The 19,183-nt window shown below is 36.1% G+C and overlaps 1 protein-coding gene across 8 annotated transcripts in view; it reads right to left on the bottom strand.

The window, feature by feature from the left end:
• The window catches only part of CAB39L (calcium binding protein 39 like), a 127,627-nt gene that overhangs the window by 83,693 nt on the left and 24,751 nt on the right, over nt 1-19,183 (bottom strand). Inside the window, exon 4 of one of the 8 annotated variants that reach the window (XM_027064801.2) lies at nt 9,020-9,219. The exons of 6 other annotated variants lie outside the window; for them this stretch is intronic. The gene's annotated coding sequence lies outside the window, so the exon portion shown is untranslated. Of the gene's footprint in view, nt 1-9,019; nt 9,409-19,183 lie in introns of those variants that run through there. One more of the 8 variants, XM_053215179.1, reaches the window with a different exon arrangement.

The raw sequence follows: 19,183 nt of genomic DNA, 5'->3' as shown, positions 1-19,183 counted from the left end.
AATGCCCCTCAATACAGTATTCCTTTCTTGAATTCGTTATTTTCATATTTTAGGTATATCTACTTACTATAACCACTATATATAAAATCAGTTTAATAATATTTTTAAATTTCATAGGATCATTATTCTTCAGTTCTGGGATCCATGTCATGAGGGAAATCAAAACCTGTATCTCAAACTAAGCAGCCCCAGCCCCTGATCCTCCACAAATTAAGATGAAACTCTCCTAACTGCTCTGTTCTCTTCAGATCATAACCAGCCCCACCCACCTCTAGACTGAACACCTTCCTGTATCGCCCTCAAACTCCTGGCTGCCCTTCCTACTCTGGGCAGCCATGCTGGTCACTTGCATGTGCATCACATCATTTACCCCACTGGTCATTTAACAAATGAGCCACCGGCACTCAATACTACCTGCTAAACAAAACTTCATCTGGTCTGGGTTGGTAACTGATCCACTATGATTCAGAAATTATCACCCTTGTCTGTGTGTCATTTGTTCTATCTATAAAATGAGGGCATTCATTTTCAAAAACTTTAACGGTGAATTCAGTTAGTCATATCACCCTCATATTTTTTCATTTCATTTATGAAGATATCGAAAAAAATTGCCAAATGCCTTGGGAAAGGCCAGATACACTGTATTTGTTTGCTAATACTAGTTTAATTATTTTATTTTACTTATTGCATCCCCATGACTTATTTGCTTTTTGTAACTGGAACTTTGTACTTTTTGACTGTCCCTCACCCATTTCATCCACTCCCACCCCCCCACCTTTGGCAACCACCAATATGTTCTCTGCATCTATGAGCTCGTTTTTGTTTTGTTTTGTTTTTAGATTCCACTTACATAAATACACTCATACAATATTTGTCTTTCTTCGTCTGTCTTACTTTCCCAGCACAATGTCCTCAGTGTCCATCCATATTGATCAATGGCAAGATTTCATTCTTTTTTGTGGGTGAATCATACTTATGTGTGAATTATATATAGAGAGAAGGACAGGGACAGGGACAGGGGCAGGGAGGCACATTTTCTTTTTCCATTCATCTATTGCTTGGCACTTAGGTTGTTTCCATTTCTTGGCCATTGTAAATAATGCTGCAATGAACATGGGGGTGCATATATCTTCTCACATTAGTATTTTCATTTTCTTCTGATAAATATCCAGAAGTGGAACTGCTGGATCATACGGTAGTTCTATTTTTAATCTTTTTGAGGAACTGCCATACTGTAAGAGAGGGCTCTTAAAGAAAGAGCATCATATTTTGAAATTAGACCGGTTATATACAGTGAGCTCTAGGTTGCTCATCACTGGTCCATATCCATTCTGTCTTTGACTCCTACTATCTATCCATCATGGCTAAAGACAAAGTGCTTCAGGTAGAGACAAAAAGAATGACAGAGTCCTGAAAATGGTGCCTTCTGGGGAGAAAGGGGTAGTAGTAATTTTTCCATAAAGTCCACCTCAGAGTTGTTAGAATATACATTATATTTCAGCAAAGCAGGAAGCAGGGACAGGAGAACATGCCAGATTATGTCCAACAGACTGACACTAGAGGAATGCCTCTTGAGCACTGAAAACTATGGAGGCCGCGCATACCAACATGCCCTCTAGCGTAGTGCTGATAGCGGGCCATGCAGCAAACAAATGTCTGTGGACTGACACTGGCCCTGTTGTACTTTTCCATTTTCAAGAGTGAGTAAACAGTATAAACAACAAATAATGTAGGGTCTATTTAAAAAAAAAAAAAAAGAAAATGCAGCCCAAGAAAGGGGAGAAATGCCCTATGGGCTTAGGCAGGAAACGTTGCCTCCAAAATCAGTTCTCTGTAGGAGACAGAACAAACGCAACCGGAAAAAAAAAAAAAAGAGAGAGAGAGAGAGAAAAAAGGACTTCAGCTAAAACCCAGCCAAGATGAAAGATCAAAAACACATATCCATACACACACATACAGTCTAGTAATCCAAACCTGCACAGAGCAGAAACGACCCCATGGAAAATTGACTGAGGACAAGTGAAAGGTACAAAATTAGTCAGTCTACATTTGTTCATTAAAAAAACACTTACTGAGCACCTATATATGTATATTACAGAGATGTGGAAAAGATAAAGTGTTATCCTACAAAAACAGGTATTACAACAATGGGGGGAGGTGGAGGAAGCCACAAGAACAAAAAAAATCTAAAAAATGAAGCAGAGGCAAGAAAGATGTAATAGCTTCAGCAGACCAAAAAAAAAAAAAAAAAAAAATCAAAACCTCTATTCCCCTAAAGAACTTCTCTAGTTGAGATTAATGATGACACCCCAAATTCAGTGTCTTGTGGCTTTTAAAAGAAACAAAATTTATGCTCTCAAAGCTCATTCCTATAAAATGACCTTTACAAAAACAAAGGATAAAAGTCAAGTTGCCTTTGAACTTCCACAAAACTAAATGTCATAAGAACATAGACAAAAACCTACAGAGTTCTGAAAGTCTATAACTTCTTAACTGAATCTCTAGCAAACATATTTGTGTGTGAACAGATTGTGTATGCTTACTAAAAATCGTATGAGACGAGACGGAATCAAACCCACAAGGGTTTAACAAAATAAATGCTAAAAATCAGAAATAACTCTTGAAAGGAAGCCTTGTTATTGTTGGTAGGACATGTGGGAGGGTAAGAATCTACAATTATAATTAATTCATACAGGAATAAAGATAAATAAGAATTCAAGTTAAAAAGGAAACCACCCCAAAAATCTCCAAGAAGAGAGAGATGGAAATAGCAACAATAGAAGCAGAAATAACTGAATCAGAAAAGTAAAAGAAAAAGAAAATCTCTGGTAGCTATTTGGTCCCTGTTTCTCCTGGTGATAGACCTGTCTGCTCTACTTCCCACCCCACCCTACCCAAAGGGCAGAACATGACCCAGGCGTGGCCAAAATATTCCTTCCACTGCCTTGGCTACAGCAGTTGGCTCACAAGTGGATTGTGACACCATTAAGCTAATCAAAATGCTTCAACAGCACTTTTCCCCTTAGATATCTTATTTATTTTTTTTAATAATTTTTTTGAGTTTATTTTATTTATTTTGAGAGACAGAGAAAACACAGGAGCGGCAGAGAGAGATAGAGAGGGAGAGAGAAAGAATCCCAAGCAGGTTCCACACTTTCATGCAGGGCCCGATGCGGGGTTCAAACTCACAAACCATAAGATAATGAACTGAGCCAAAATCAAGAGTTGGAGGCTTAACCAACTGATTCACCCAGATGCCCCTTACCTTAGATATTTTAATTTAATTTGGTTTAGATAAAATATTTGGGGCATATAGAAGAAGAAATAGAAAACAATGTAACCAGTTCCTGTATATTTACCACCCAGCTTAAAAAATACAAAATAACTTAAACAACCCCCTTGGTACATCTCCCTAATCCCATTCCCCTTCGGGTCACACTGATGGGAATATTACTTGGACAGTAATTTGGCAGTATGGATCTAGAACTCTTAAATGTTCACAACCTCTGATTTACTTCTGTTTCTGGAAATCTATGTTAGCAAGATAAACTAAGGGTTTTCTCTGAGACATTATTAAAAACATTTTCTTTTATTTATTTATTTATTTATTTATTTATTTATTTATTTATTTATTTTTGGGACAGAGAGAGACAGAGCATGAACGGGGGAGGGGCAGAGAGAGAGGGAGACACAGAATCGGAAACAGGCTCCAGGCTCCGAGCCATCAGCCCAGAGCCTGACGCGGGGCTCGAACTCACAGACCGCGAGATCGTGACCTGGCTGAAGTCGGACTCTTAACCGACTGCGCCACCCAAGGCGCCCCTAAAAACATTTTAACATCTCTGAAATTGAGGTGTTTTTTACAACTGAGGAAACTTTACCCTAAATAGTAGGTTGTTTTCCTTCTTTTTTAATGGTATATAAAGTATATGACTTATAACCAATGGCTTCTTAGATTTGATGAAATGCAATACATTGTATGGCTATGAAAATGTTTGCAAAGAATGTGAAATAAAATGGAAATGTTAAAAACAGCATTCCATATTATGGAACTGTTTAAAAGCAAAACACAAATACACAAAACATACACATAGAAAAAATAATTTACAAAAGTTAATGGTGATGGTTTCTGGGTAGTCGGTTTATGTATGCTAAATTTTCTTTTTCCTTCAGATTTTGGGTTTTTTTCCCAAACTTTGTTTAACAGGCCATGCAAATGCTCTTATAATGGAAACATCTTCTCGTAAATGATATTTTTCAATAACTGAACAACTAACTGTGTTTTAAAGTTCAAACTGTGGAATATCTGGTCACCATGTCTTTTCAAAGCATTAGTCAAACAAATATGATTTCTGTTACTTTGGCTATGAAATTTTCATAAAGAGTAGAACTTGGCTCAGATTCTGGAGAGAAAGCCAAAAAAATTACTCAGCTCTACTCCCAGGGAACTCAGGCCCTGTAGATTTTGTAGTAGATTTTGGCAGCATTCCCTTTTCTGATACATGGTAAAATGCTTCATATTCCTAACTTACATGTGAGTGTTGTTAAAGGTGGCCCTGAGTCAATCACTCGAGTGAGTCATCTGAACATGTTCAGTGATACAAGTGGAGAGGAGTGTTTATAGGGGAATGAGAAGAGGAAGCTAGGAGAAAAGGTCATTTGGGACATTCAATTTCCTTGTTTTTTATTCCTTAAAATATTTAAAGGGGAATAAATGTCTATCTGTAGGGGCTAATGAGCATTTCCAGGCCTTTATGTTTAACCTCCAATTATACTGTTCAAAAATAGTTCAAAGGTTTCCCGTAAAAGTTTAAGGAAGTGAGAAATTCATCTCTGAAGCCAAGAAAAATCTCAAGATTTCCATAGGTAAAAATATAAAAAGTAACCAAACTTCTAACTTAGTGGTTATATATCTTCCTAACTTCATGTACTAATTCTATTTTTAAATCATTTTATTTAATTTAAATTATTCACTGAAAGAAAGCCAACTCAAAAATGAGCCTTCTTTCCTTTCACATGTTTATTTTACAATCAACAATGAGTGAGAGAGGAACATTTCCAAAATTCTTTCTTAGAGCTTGCTAATTTAAACTTAAGGCATAATTACCTTCTCTTAAACTAAAAAAAAAAATAAAACAAACTTCGCCCCACATTTAAAAAAAAAACCACAAAAGTTCAGTAATGAGCATTCTTTTATCTGTATTGCAAATAGAACTCACAGACATATGATCAAAGTGCATCTATGGCAGATAATTGGGCTAGTAAGATTCATTTTTTTTAATGTATATACATGAGTATATACATCTGTCAATATTCATTGAACTGTTCTCTTTAAATGGGTAAATTTGATTTAATGTATATTTAAAGTATTTTTAAGTATTCCCAATGGTTCTGCTGTATTTGTCATATCCAAGCAGTCCCCTTTCCCCCCACTGACAAAGTCATAATTTAGAAGTGCCTTCACAGAGGTAATAAATTACAAAGCATATCATTCTAGTTATGCATATTATGACACCAAATCCATTATAGAGCATATGATATATGTCAAAGTGTTTTCCAATCAATGGCTTCTTTAATGATTCTATTTTAAAATACATATGTTAAATGTAATTAGGCACTACAATTAAATTTTTCACTTGAAAACCTATAGAAATGAGTGAAACTGTAGGCAATAGAGTATAAATAAGGACTTTGATCATTCTTTTTCTCAGTTCAAAATGACTAAGAATGATTTTGTTTTTATAAGTTTTATTAACAGAGTTTAGGAGAGAACTTTTCTAAAAGTGGACAATTTACACAGAAATGGAAAACTTGTGAGAAGTTTCTTATGCATCCTCATTCATCTGGAAGCCTTGGTCAGACTTGCATCAGAATAAAAACTCTTTTTTAAGAGAAACCCATGTCCTTGAGAACTGTTCCTTAATTCTAGTGTACTGTAACCAGTGAAATAATTTTAAAAACACAATTAGTACATGAAGGTAGGAAGACACACAACAGCTAATGTATTTGTTATTACAAATAATAACCTACTAGACTACTATTCCAGGAAAAACAACCAGTAACTTCATTCATTAGGTTTATAGCGATGTTTCTGTTGACAGATCCAGGCATTTGTCAGAGCTAAAATTTTCTACATTTATTACTGATTAATGACTGTCAATGAATGAGAATATTATATTAGAATTTCATAATCTCAACTTATAGAGGAGGTCTGAAGCTAGGTCCGTATTCTCAAAAACTAGTACCTGTATTCAAAGCATCAGATCTCACTGAAATTCACAAATGTTATTCTTTACAACAGAATTATCAAGGGAAACTCAAAATTGACTTTTTTTTAGTCTTTCCTGTAAGCACATACATATTATACATAACAATCATCAAGTTTTGGTTAGATATTATTATTAAGACAAGGTTTATAGTTTTTGAAATAGAACAAAGAAAGTATTTCTTGATCAAATCGAAAAGTTGTTCTGCCACTGAAAGTCATCTAAGTGCAATCTGCATTCACCGTGTTGTTTATTTCATTATATGTGTTTATTACATTGTCAACTTTTAAATTTCATACTACAGCACTTTAGAGAAACTCTTAGGACCAGTGTCACTAAACTTAATTTAGATAGACCTAATTTGAGTTTTCCTAATAGGCCACATTTCTTCATGAGTCCTGGTACACTTATGCAAATACATAAAGGTGACACCTTACCTTAGAATGTCCCATGTACTCGAGATACCAAGCTTGTAAACTGCCTCCCCCATCACCATCCCTACTCATTCAGGGCTGCCACTAAGTTATACTAAGGTCTTCCCTTTTTCTCAGAATAGTTAGGCCTATTCTGTACTAATATTGCTTTGTGTCTCACAATTCAATGATTCTTATCAGGCCATATCTTTCTCATAATGAAAACCATGTGCCCCTAAACCCCTTTCCTTTTTTGGGTATCTTGGAAAAATTCATCAGTTCCATTTCTGTGAACCAAAGAAAAAGTTTAGGCCTCATCTAGTAACTATTTATTAGGTATCTACCTATGTGCCACTGAGCTAGACTCTAGAAATGGGTGATAAGGGTAAAAGCAATGGCTAGAAATATGCCTATGGCAAGGGAAACAAAAATCACTAATCTTAACATGGGATAAGGTCTCATAAAGGGAATGCAATCAACCATGGAAGCTCTCAAAAGTACCTAGAAATCCTATTTATAAGCATCTTTCCCAAAACCCATTCATCTCATTAAATTTGCTTTTCTTCAAGCATTAATATCTAAGATAAATAAAAATAATGTCTTATTCAATAGAATTGTTTTTACATTTAGTTTCATTACTAGACTTGCTTTTCTAGTATTTTTCAGGGTGGCAATGGTTTTTCTATACTGCGACTGTAATATGTTCTCAGGTTATAATAAAAGTCAATCATTTATTGAATTATTTTCCAGGGAAGATGGGTCCCAAATTCCCAACAACCCATTCACAATAAACTTCTGAAGTACAAAATATTTGTAAACTGAGAATGACTTAATCTTTATTGTTATATTTACATTCCTATGGGCTTAAGAAATGGTGCCACCACCAAGGTAATACCAGTGACTTACTAGCTTAAAATAAAAAATTATTCTGACAATTGTGAAGCTGTATGCAAACCTTCCACTGGTCTAAGAAGGACCGAGTATGGGAACTTCAGTAAAGAAGAAAAGTTGGTTTGTGATATTATCTTTATTTTATTTACTTTTGACTTTAAGTGTAAGATACTGGTCCAGAAAAGGTTTCCAAAGATCAGCTGAGTTTCTTCTTATACATAGGTCAAAGGCATTAAAAAAAAAAAAAGAAAGAAAGAAAGAAAGAAAGAAAGAAAGAAAGAAACCACAAAACAAAACCTGTTCTACAGGCTTCTGCACACATAGAGGAAATGCACCACTTTATATATTATGTCTAGGGTATAAACCCTTTTGATATGTTTACTGACACTCTATTGAAGTTTTCATTTCAGCTAAGTTGTTCTGCCTTAAAGGACTCACTTGAATCACTAAGGACATATTTTTTGATGCTGGCAGAGAGGAAATTAGAAACTTCGCCTAGAATGGTGCACCTCTATGCAATGACTCACTTTAGCAGCTAACAATGTATATTTCCTTCCTCCCACAGAAGAATGATTACGTGTCTTCCACTGATGCCTTTAAAAAGACATATAAAAAATGAGTATACAATCTCCTATGTTAAGGTTGTACAATTAAAGTTTTTCTTGGAATGTGAATACATATTTTATGAGTTTATTTTTCTTTTTTCTGCTGTATTGCTTGTATACATATATGCATTTGGCTATAACAGTTCTTCAGCAGAACAAAAATATTATGTGAGAGCTTGGTATCAGCTATAAGAAAATAACTGTTTTAATCCTTAATTTGAAATCCATGTGCATCCATTTTGTATCAAATGGTAAATTTGATATGTACGTTGTCTAATTTTTACATTCATTACAGAATTTGGGGAAAAAATCATGTCACTTATTGGATCTACAGAAGCATTCAATATTTAAATTGTATGTCCTTGTAAATAATGGTATCATTAACACTTCCACTGGGATTATGAGAGAAGGGTGTAATTTATAATAATTGAAGATACCAAACATCACATTGATAATTTTAAATTTAGTGACAATACACAGAAAGAGGTAACTCCTGAATTTTTATGCAGTTGAAAAAGAAACATGAAAAGTAGTATACTGCCACTATTTTATTTTTGGTAACCCTCTGTAAATAAAAACCCATTTCCAAAATAAGATATTCCATGGACACAGAATAGTTGGTAATGGTTCAAGTGCCTTAGGCAACAGAGAAGTATTGTTTCGTAGTTGCTGTTTTTTTAAACCTCTCCTAGTAACAGCAGTTCATCATGCACAAAGAAATAAGGTAACAACACAATTTAAAATGAATGTATAAGCAATAACTGTAAAACCTTTACTAAAACTAAAGTTTACCATATTAATTCCATTTCTATGAACTAGTATAGATAACCTGGCTGATACTCACCAAATGTTACAGAAATGTCCAGGCTTGTCTAAGCAACAAAAAGTAGACACATGGTGAGGTGCTGAAGACAGCTCTCTCTTGGGCTCAAAGCACTTTACATGAAGTAGCTTTATCTTCCATTTAATAGAGGGTGCCTCCTATTACCAAAGGGTTGCAGAGAAAAGAGTTTCCACAATCCCGTCTTGACTTTCTCTCTCTCTCTCTTTGAAGAGTAACAGTTACCACCGGAAAACGTTAGCAGAAAATGATCACTTGAACACTCACACAGGGCAGCTGTAAATTTCCACTCTCTTTGCTTGCTCTCAGATTCCAAGCCTCGCTTGTCTCTTAATCTGTCACAGGCAGTTCTGTTTCTGGTCAGACCAGCTTGCTTCTGCTTTCTCCTCTCCCTTTCAAATGCACTCTTTTAGATACATACCACACAGTAACAGCTCCCTCTTTTTCTTCCTCCCTCCCAACTGTGCGTCACAAGAATGTGTGTAAAGCAATTAAAGCTGAGGCAAATTTAAATCTTGCTCCCTCCTCCCAAAACAGTCTAGGGATAAACAAAATATTTTTCTCATCCCATCTTTTCCCTTTAAAGTCCTATAGTCGTTCATGTATGGGGTTCTGTCCACAGATTAAACTGGCCTGACAGTGCTGTTTAAAAATGTTTCTAACAAAGGTGTGTTGACAGTGATAATAACAGATTCATCTGTTAATATGTTAGCTTCTCAGGGAAGATGCTGATTCCTAATCATAATAAAAATGTAGCAAGGAAATACTCAAGTATTATGAATTTAATCTTCAGATTTTAAAAAGCAAGGAAGATTTTAGAATTAGAGTACTCATAATTTAATTTTAAGTGTAATTTTGTGGAAGTTTACTGTATTTTAAAATATGGCATATTTTGAAACTTAGAAACAACATTTGTAGTTACAAAAGGGAAAATTACAAAGAACACAGAAACACATAGACCCTGAAAATATTAAGTAGAACAGCTTATACTACTTATGTGTAAACCAAATACAATTACTTTGTTTAGAAGCCCCCATCCCTCCACATATACATACACAAACACTGCTCAGGATGATTAATATCTCTTCAATGAGAATTTATAAGGCTAAAGACTATTATAATACCACCTTTTCATTATTACACATGTAGATTTATAAGGTTAAATACCTTAAAATTATGGATCTCTCTGCAAAAATTGAGAATGAAGAATTAAGTAGAAAACTGAGCGGAATGGCTGGTGACAGGCTTAGACAGCATTTGTAGGATTCTTTGGAATTAAAGAGGCAATGTACTCAGCTTGGAATACATGCTGGCCTTGAGAGAATGCCAGTCAGGGCCTGCTTTGGAGTTTTCTCTTCTAGTTCCTCAGTCCCAAAGACTTTCAGGTTCTGTCTCCCAGTTTATATTTCCAATCAAAATTCTCGGGCTCCTCTTATTTTTTTATTTTATTTTTATTTTATTTTTAATGTTTATTTATTTTGGTGGGGGAGGGTGGGGCAGAGAGAGAGGGAGACACAGAATCAGAAACAGGTTGTGCTGAGAACTCAGAGCCTCACACGGGGCTCAAACTCACAAACCATGAAATCATGACCTGAGCTGAAGTCGGGTTGAACACTCAACCGACTGAGACACCCAGGTACCCCTAGGGCTCCTCTTCTGATGACAGACCTCTCAATTACAGAACTGACAATAGTCAGTAGACCTACTGTATTTTAATCTTAGTCTCTGCAGAACTAAAGCATCCCTAAGAATATGAGCTTAAATAAAGTGCAAAGCAAAAATCTACAGGGACACTTGGGTGCCTCGGTCACTTAAGCATCCAACTCGATTTCAGCTCAGGTCATGATCTCACGGTACTTCGGATTAAGCCCTGTGGCAGTCTCTGCACTGAGAGTGTGGAGCATGCTTGGGATTCTTGCTCTCCCCATCTCTCTATCCCTCCCCCCTGCCAAAAATAAATAAATAAACATTTTTTAAAAATTACTAAAAATTTTTTTAAATCTGTAAATAGATTAAATTGTTTATTACCCTTAAGAAAAAAGCAAATAAAGCTTGGCTTTATTTCTTAATCTATATATCATATGTTTAATAAATATACCCTAATATACATATATTTGTATTCTAAAATATGTATTTCTTAAGGTGGTTCATTTAAAGTAGACTTTTAAACTTAAATATATTATAGTGTAATTTGGTTCTTAACACCTAAGAAATAGGCACCAAAGACGACTAGAAATTAGTCTGTCAATTATTCCTTTAATTTGTAGTTTTGTAAAACATAGAGTTTTATTCCCTACTTTTAAAAAATGTTAAATGGAGGGGTGCCTGCGTGGCTCAGTCATTTGAGCGTCCAACTCTTAATTTCAGTTGAGGTCATGATCCTAGGGTCTTGGGATCGAGCCCTGTGTCAGCCTCCATGCTGAGCACAGTACCTGCTTAAGATTCTCTCTCTCTCCCCCACTTGCACTCTCTCTCTAAAAAATAAAAATAAATAAAGTGTTAAATGGATATTATCACTAAAGGGTATTAAGTGCCTTGTATCTTCCTGAGTCCAAGATTATACTCAAAAAGTTCTGGTATACCTGAAGATATTCAGAATTTGTAAGGATGGTGCTTAGAATAACTACGAGGTAAAATTTTTTTAAGTCATTTTAGCACTGAGAGACATATCAATCTATGATACTAAGGCACAAAATAAAGACAAGGTATTTAAAGTATATAGTAAGACTGACTACATATGATTACATATGTGTTTACATTTGATTCCTACCAAACACCATTTTTTAAAATGCACACAAAGAAATCACAAAAAGTGGCCATATATTAAGTCACAAAAAAAGGCAATAAATTTCCAAAGGAAAAATGGTACAACTTCATTCTCTGAAAACAAGATGATAAAAGTAAGTTATTTAAAAAAATTTTAACAGATAAGCAAATATTCTTTAACTAATCCTATTAATACTTGAAAAAAATTTTAAGTACATTCTTCTAGGTTGCCTGGGTGACTCAATAGGTTAAGTGTCTGACTTGGACTCAGATCATGATCTCGTGGTTCATGAGTTTGAACCCTGCATCAGGCTCCATGCTGATAGCTCAGAGCCTGGAGCCTGCTTCAGATTCTGTGTCTCCCTCTCTCTCTGTCCCTCTCCTGATTGCACTCTGTCTCTCTCTCTCTCTCAAAAATGAATGTTTAAAAAATTTTTCTTAAAGTACAGTCTTCTCAAAATTATTTGAACAGAGTAATTAAAAAGTACAATTACAGTGACTTTTGTTTCAGGATATGATGAAGTAACAGGGACTGAATTTACTCTTGTCTTACATAACTTAAAAACTGGGCAAAATATATAAACCAATGGTTTTTAGACACTGGACACCAGGCAGCTCAGCCCAGTAATCCCTGAGAGAAGGGAAACAAACAAGGTAATAGCCCCAGGCAGCAGAACAGGAAGGGGAACCCAAACAGAGCATGGCAGTCTCCCTGAGTTAAAGAGACAAGGGTTGAGAATTCAAGAAGGCCAATGTGCCTAAAATCACAGGGCAGAATACCAGAGAGGAGAGAGTTGCAAAGACAGTCCCAGAGATCTGCAGAGGATTCTCTTCAGATCTTCATCTGAGAACTGATTAGCACGTCTGTGAGAAAACTCTCCAAGGCCAAGAGATGAACCAATGGAAAGAATCAGGCTGAAGAATTCCCAGTATTCACACAGGGCTGGAAATAGTTCCTGTTCCCAACAGCCAGAATGAAGAAATCTCATAATATATGGAAAGTTGGGTTGAATATTCTGAAGGATACTGCCTTGGCAGTGAGACCAAATTTGCCCTAGATTAAAAGTTGTTCTGGTGCTTCCTTATAGAGCTTACAAGTAGGTAAGTTCTGAAAGGTTAAAATTCTTTCCAAATAAATTAACTGCATCCTAGAGTAGATTCAAAATATTTAAGGGAATTTTTAGACATGTAGCACACAGCATACAATTTATGTCTGGCACCCAGTCAAAAATTACTAGGCATGCAAAAAACCAGGAAAATACAATACGGCTTTAAAATCTTAAGTGATAATTAAGGTACTACTATGAGTTAAGGTAATAATAGCAAATTTATTTGTTGAAAAGACTTTCTGTCCTTTTTAACTAGCTAACAAGGTATAGAGTGATCATTTGTAACACGCATGCAGTAATATACAGTTCTCCACTAACACTTTCTGCAAGAATTTGTCTTCACTGATGATCCTAACCTAAATCAATCATTTCATCAGGGGTTGAAAACTGGTCATTTAAAAAATTCTATTCTTCTTTCTGCTATATTGGCTGGCACTGTTTTGTAGGAAAGAGCTTCTCCTCAACTATATTTCTAATTGAAAAAGAATGATAATGGCTTAATTCTCTTCCTTTAATTACCAATTCTGAGAGTAAAAAGCTGGTAACCTTCACTTCCAATGGTTGCAAATAAAAGATTATTTTTGGTGAGGTAAGTCTTTCTCTTCTTTTGAATATCATTCAAAATCGTTCATAAATCTTTATATATTCAGTGCTTCAATAAATTACATGCATTAGTTTTTTTGATGCCATCCTTCTAGCTTGGTTTCCCAAAAAAGAAGAGTCTGAAGAAAAAGCCTTATGTAATATTAGTTTTAAAAGTAATCCAATCACAATAAGCAGGAGTGAGGGACAAGAGGAATAAAATAAAGGAGGGAGAGCCAATTATGACAATATGCATTATCAAGCTGGCCACCTATTTAATTTGTCAGACTGAACCTCTTAAGAGCCATATAAGCATATTTCAGGACCACCGCTAAGGTATGAGGAGAAAAGAGAAAGAATAAAATTTATTCACTGGCTTCATTTTCCATTGATTAAAGAAAGGCTTTCCCAAAAGAGCATTAACTGCCATACACTTGAGTTTAACTCCTCTGTACCTCCAGGGTGCATATGTGTGAGTCTTCCCTGTGGACACTGCAAAAAGCCAGGGGCTTGCAGAACAGCAGGAAATAGAGCTATGTATGGTTCCACCTACACTAGAGTTTGCACAGAGCTGAACTGAGACCAGTGAACCCTAGGGGATATGCAATGATATAGAAGAGGTATTTATAATAAGTGTGCAAATTTCCCCAAATATGTCCAGTGGAAGCCACTTCAAGATACTTCTTGCATACTTTTGATACAATTCCATTACTCCTCAAATTTTTATTGCTTTCTAGTTCACCAGAATGTCCCAGCCTCACTTTGTATTTACTCTGTCACAGATCTGGAATGAGCCATTTGTCCAGGGAGCTCCAGTGTTTTTAGCGAAGTTTGGGTACCAGGCATACTCGTCGCTACCGGGATGTCACTGCTTCTAGATCCTTCAGTGATCAAAGTTAGGAAATACGTTTAAAAAAATATCATTAGTTTATATCTAACATTACAGAGTTTCAACTCTACTTTTTAAATCTTATATTTGTCTTCTCTTACATAAAAATCTTAGTTCAAAACACATTAACATAATGATGTGGTTATCTTTCAATATACCTAACATAGATTCAAAATAACATTATCAAATTTCTAACAATAAAACTAATAAGTGAAGTTTAAATAATTCTTTGCAGGAGCGCCTGAGTGGCTCAATAGGTTAAGCGTCCAACACTTGTTTTCAGCTCAGGTCATGATCTCACAGTGGTTTGTGAGTTTGAGTTCAGTGTTGGGCTCCACATGGATCCTACTTGAGATTCTCTCTCTCCCTCACTCTCTGCCCCTCCCCTGCTCATTCTTTTCTCTCTCTCCCCCAAAATAAATAAACTTTAAAAAATAAAAAATCAATTTTTCTCAGTTAGCTTCTTTTTAATTTCTTATGTTTACTTATTGAGAGAGACAGAGAGAGAGAGAGAGAGAGCAAGCTGGGGAGGAGGAGAGAGAGGGGGGGAGAGAGAATCCCAAGCAGGCTCTACACTGACAGTGCAGAGCCTGATGCAGGGCTCAATCTCAAGAACTGTGAGATGATGACCTGAGCTAAAATCAAGAGTTAGATGCTTAACCAACTGAGCCACCCAGGTGTCCCTCAAGTTAACTTCTAATTTAACTTGTAATGTACTTTTTAAGCATATACAACTACCATTATATTAGAGAGTTCCAATGTCAAAATGTTGGATTAGTTTACCTGATACAAAATCAAAACTTCTATTTTACATTGTTAATTCACAATTGAAAAAAGTTCCATAGAATGAGATTTTAATTGTTTATTATTAGACAGAGACTTTAACAACCTATAAATAATGTAGTGCCATGGAGTTGTATCAGCTATTGAGAAAAGCAGAGAGGAAAAGTTAAAAATGCAAATGATACATATAGATCAAGTTACAGTCAAATGACATCATGGTTCACAAAATAAGCAATGATTCTACAGTAATTCAAATACAAAAACATGGTGGGAAAAGTTATTACTATATGTGGTAGTGTAACTATGCAGAATTCCAATACCTCCTCTACCTTAGTAGTCACATTCACATTATTGAGTATTGTAAGACTTAGATTCCATCTTTGATACATATCTACTTCACTAGCCATAAGTCTTATAACTAGTTACAGAATTTTTAAAGGCACAATATTAAATTGATTAGTTCATCAAAATAACACACTGGTGGTTAAAAAAGTGTTTACTGTCAGGGTGCCTGACTGGCTCAGTTGGTTGAGTGTCTGACTTCAGCTCAGGTCATGATCTCGCGGTTTGTGGGTTCAAGCCTTGCATCGGGCTCTGTGCTGACAGCTCGGAGACTGGAGCCTGCTTCGGATTCTGTGTCTCCCTCTCTCTCGGCCCCTCCCCTGATCATGCTCTGTCTCTCTCTCTCTCTCAAAAATAAATAAACATACTGTCAGCAGTAACACTAATTGACACAAAAACTGATTTGTCATGTTAAAAAAAAAAAAATCAAGACTCTAACATGTAAAATACAAAACACACAAATACCTATTTTTATGATTGTTTTATTGGCAATTTAGTGCTATTTATTGAACTAAATTATTGTTAATTTTACCTTATTGGTTTCAGGGTTGTTTATGTTTAATGAGTACATTTATTTTTATTTACATATAAAAACTGGAGGAGAAAGTTAACTAAAACAATTGGACTGCAAGTGACAGACCCAATGCAAATAAGTTCAGCAAAAAGGGAAATTAAGGATCATGTAGCCACAAGCCTAGGATTAGAGCAGTGGTTCTCAACTGGGGAAGCATCTAGTGGGGAGAGGCTAGAGAAGCTATTGAACATCAGAGAATCAGAGAATAAATCAGAGAATATCCTCTCCCCCAACAAAGAGTTATCCAGCCCAAAATGTCAACAGTACCAAGGTTGAGAGACCCTGGATTAAAGCTAACTTCTGCCAAAGCTTAAACAAGGTCACCGGAGCTCTTTCTCTCTCTTTTTGCGTTGCTTTTTTTTGTGTGGCCTTCATTCATAGTTGGGCTCTCCCTATCTGGTAGAACAGATTACAAGGCCTTGGCCCCCACAATCTCAAAAGAAGAAGTCTCTGGTCCTGATCCTCTCTTTCAATAGCCATATCAAACCTGAAAAATGATTTTGGTCCTGCTAGTTCAGGTAACCAATTGTTAATAACCGCATGCATAAGAACAGGGCCCACTTATTAACCAGCTTGGCTGCTGAGTGTGTTAGCATTAGTGCCAAGAGACTGACAGGCCTGTGAGGTAGGAAAAGGTGAATTATGAGGCTCACTATGAAAGAGCAACTTCAAGTCAAGAGTCAAGTGAAATGTTGGGTGAGATTATCTACAGTAAGATTGAACTTCAAAGCATATGTAGCTGGATTCACTCAGTTACATTTATGTGTTACATAAAACCATTCCATAAAGAAGTTCCAACTGGTTGCCCAGCATCCACACCTACCCTTTTCCTACATCTATACTTTCAACAATGGCCCCGCCTAACATTAGGCAAGGTTTCCACACGTGACGAACAGTGCACTCACTCTTACTCAAACTTGTTTACTGCCTCCAGCTCCAATATCTGTTGATTATATGCTCAATCAAGTTTGAAGCTGCTCCTTATGGTCTATCATCCTATGGCTCACCCCCACACCAAGACATCTAATAATAAACAAGGCAAAGTAAAAAAAAAAAAAAAAAAAGACACTAGCAATAAATACTCCTACATGAGAAAAGGGAGATAAAAAATCAATCCATCAATCCATAATATATATGATATTTTGTTGGACAGGAAGAGCAAGCTTCCCTGTCTGGGAAAGGAAATGAGTTCCATAGTTACCAAATTGTTTGCCCCTGATTCTAGTCTCTAATCTCTGGGAGATCTCCCCTACCAGCCATCCCCCAAAATCACACTAAGAAGGTCACTGTGGATGGCTCCTGACTGGGAGGTTTCCTGCTGAAGCAGTCCACTTGTTTCGGAATCACATTCAGTAGTCTGGGAGTTTCCAGGGGATGGGAAATCACAAGCCTTTACTTCTCAGACTTAAATATCTTTCACAATACAACTCTCTTAGATTCTCTTTGGCTTTGTGTTTTCTACTAATCAAAGTCAGAAATCGCTGAATCTGAACTTGCTGCTGTGATTTTTGTCTCTACTGGCTTCACTGCTCTGTCCATTACTCCAGCCCCCAGGTTACACTGCTTCTTCCAACCCAATGAGGGTAAACCTGCCCCCTTACACCCAGGATGCATCCCAACAGATCATGTTGTATTCTGGGGTTGACTGTTAGCTTTGCCCAAGGGCAAAGAGATGCTTGGGTCCTCAGGCTTCTCCTATGTTCTGAACACATCTTTTCTTTCTCATCATATCTTTCATATTTTCTAACCATATCTTCTCCTAGGTTCTTTCATATGTTTCTCACACTTTCTGCCTCCCTGCTTTTGCCCATACTTATTTAGCTCAGGGCTGTGATCACACTGAAGAGGCAAATAGCAAGGTACAGTGGTGTTGGAACTCAATATTCAAAAACTTCATCACAATTTTTTTTTTTTAAGAAAAGGTAGGAACCTAATAAAAACAGCATGGTCTTACATGCTAAATGGTTTAAAAGTACATAAATAATAATAACATAAACATAAATAATAAATATGGCACTTTACTTTGAAAAAGACCTGGCATTTGCTTACGAAGGTAGGTGTTAAAGAGTTATAGTTTGTGAGTTATTTTGAAATAGTGGTAATAGGGTTATCTGAAATCAGTTGGAAAGTTTTAATACCAAATGTACATGGATGTGACTCATAATATGTGCTACACTGAGATTGCTGGTTGGTATTTGAAGTGTGTGCATGTTGGGGCACGTGGGTGACTCCGTTGGTTAAGTGTCTGACTTCAGCTCAAGTCATGGTATCACGGTTTGTGAGTTCGAGCCCCATATTGGGCTCTGTGCTGACAGCTCAGAGCCTGGAGCCTGCTTCGGATTCTGTGTCTCCCTCTCTGTCTGCCTCTCCCCTGCTTGTGTTCTCTCTCTCTCTATCTCTCTCAAAAATAAACATTAAAAAAATTGAAGTGTGTGCATGTATACATTTTGTGTATTTCTATGTGGCTTGGTTCAGCAAGGTGGTTTGTGCATTCCCATAGTGCTTCTCTGAAATGAAACTACCCAAAAGTAAACAAGGAAAGTGTATTATGCTCACACTGTTCCCTAATATATCAATCAATCATGTTGGAACATCTGTTTCAAAACAAGTGGTATAGCAGAAATGACTATTACATTTACCATTATAAAATATATGTATGTATACATACATATGTGTTCGAGTAGGCTAAACATTGTAGACCTATTATTGCAATTTTGCTAATTTGAGTAACTACAGATCTTTGGCTGTTTTAGTGGCATTTACCTCTCTCTTATTCTCACTTCTTTTCTTTACTTCTCATTCACATTTTTGTTTGTTTTTCTCTATTCCTAAAGACCACAGTGTAAATCCAGAATATCACAGCTATATACATCTTTAGGCAACCCAGAAATAACATTTAATTTATTTTTTGATAGCCGTTAGCCTTAAAAGCCAATAAAGTCTTGAGAACCATAGATTCTACCCAAGAACCAAGATTCTACCTTGAGAACCATAGGTTCTACCCAAGAAACATAGATTTCTCTAGTTCTTCCTTCTCATAATTTCCATTTCAAACATTATTAACACTGAGGCCTTGGAAGTTGCTTAAAGATATTCAAATTGCTTTCATAAAAGCAGAATAT

Source organism: Acinonyx jubatus, chromosome A1, assembly GCF_027475565.1.
Source record: "Acinonyx jubatus isolate Ajub_Pintada_27869175 chromosome A1, VMU_Ajub_asm_v1.0, whole genome shotgun sequence".
Lineage (NCBI taxonomy): Eukaryota > Metazoa > Chordata > Mammalia > Carnivora > Felidae > Acinonyx > Acinonyx jubatus.
This window is presented reverse-complemented; position numbering and strand designations above follow the sequence as displayed.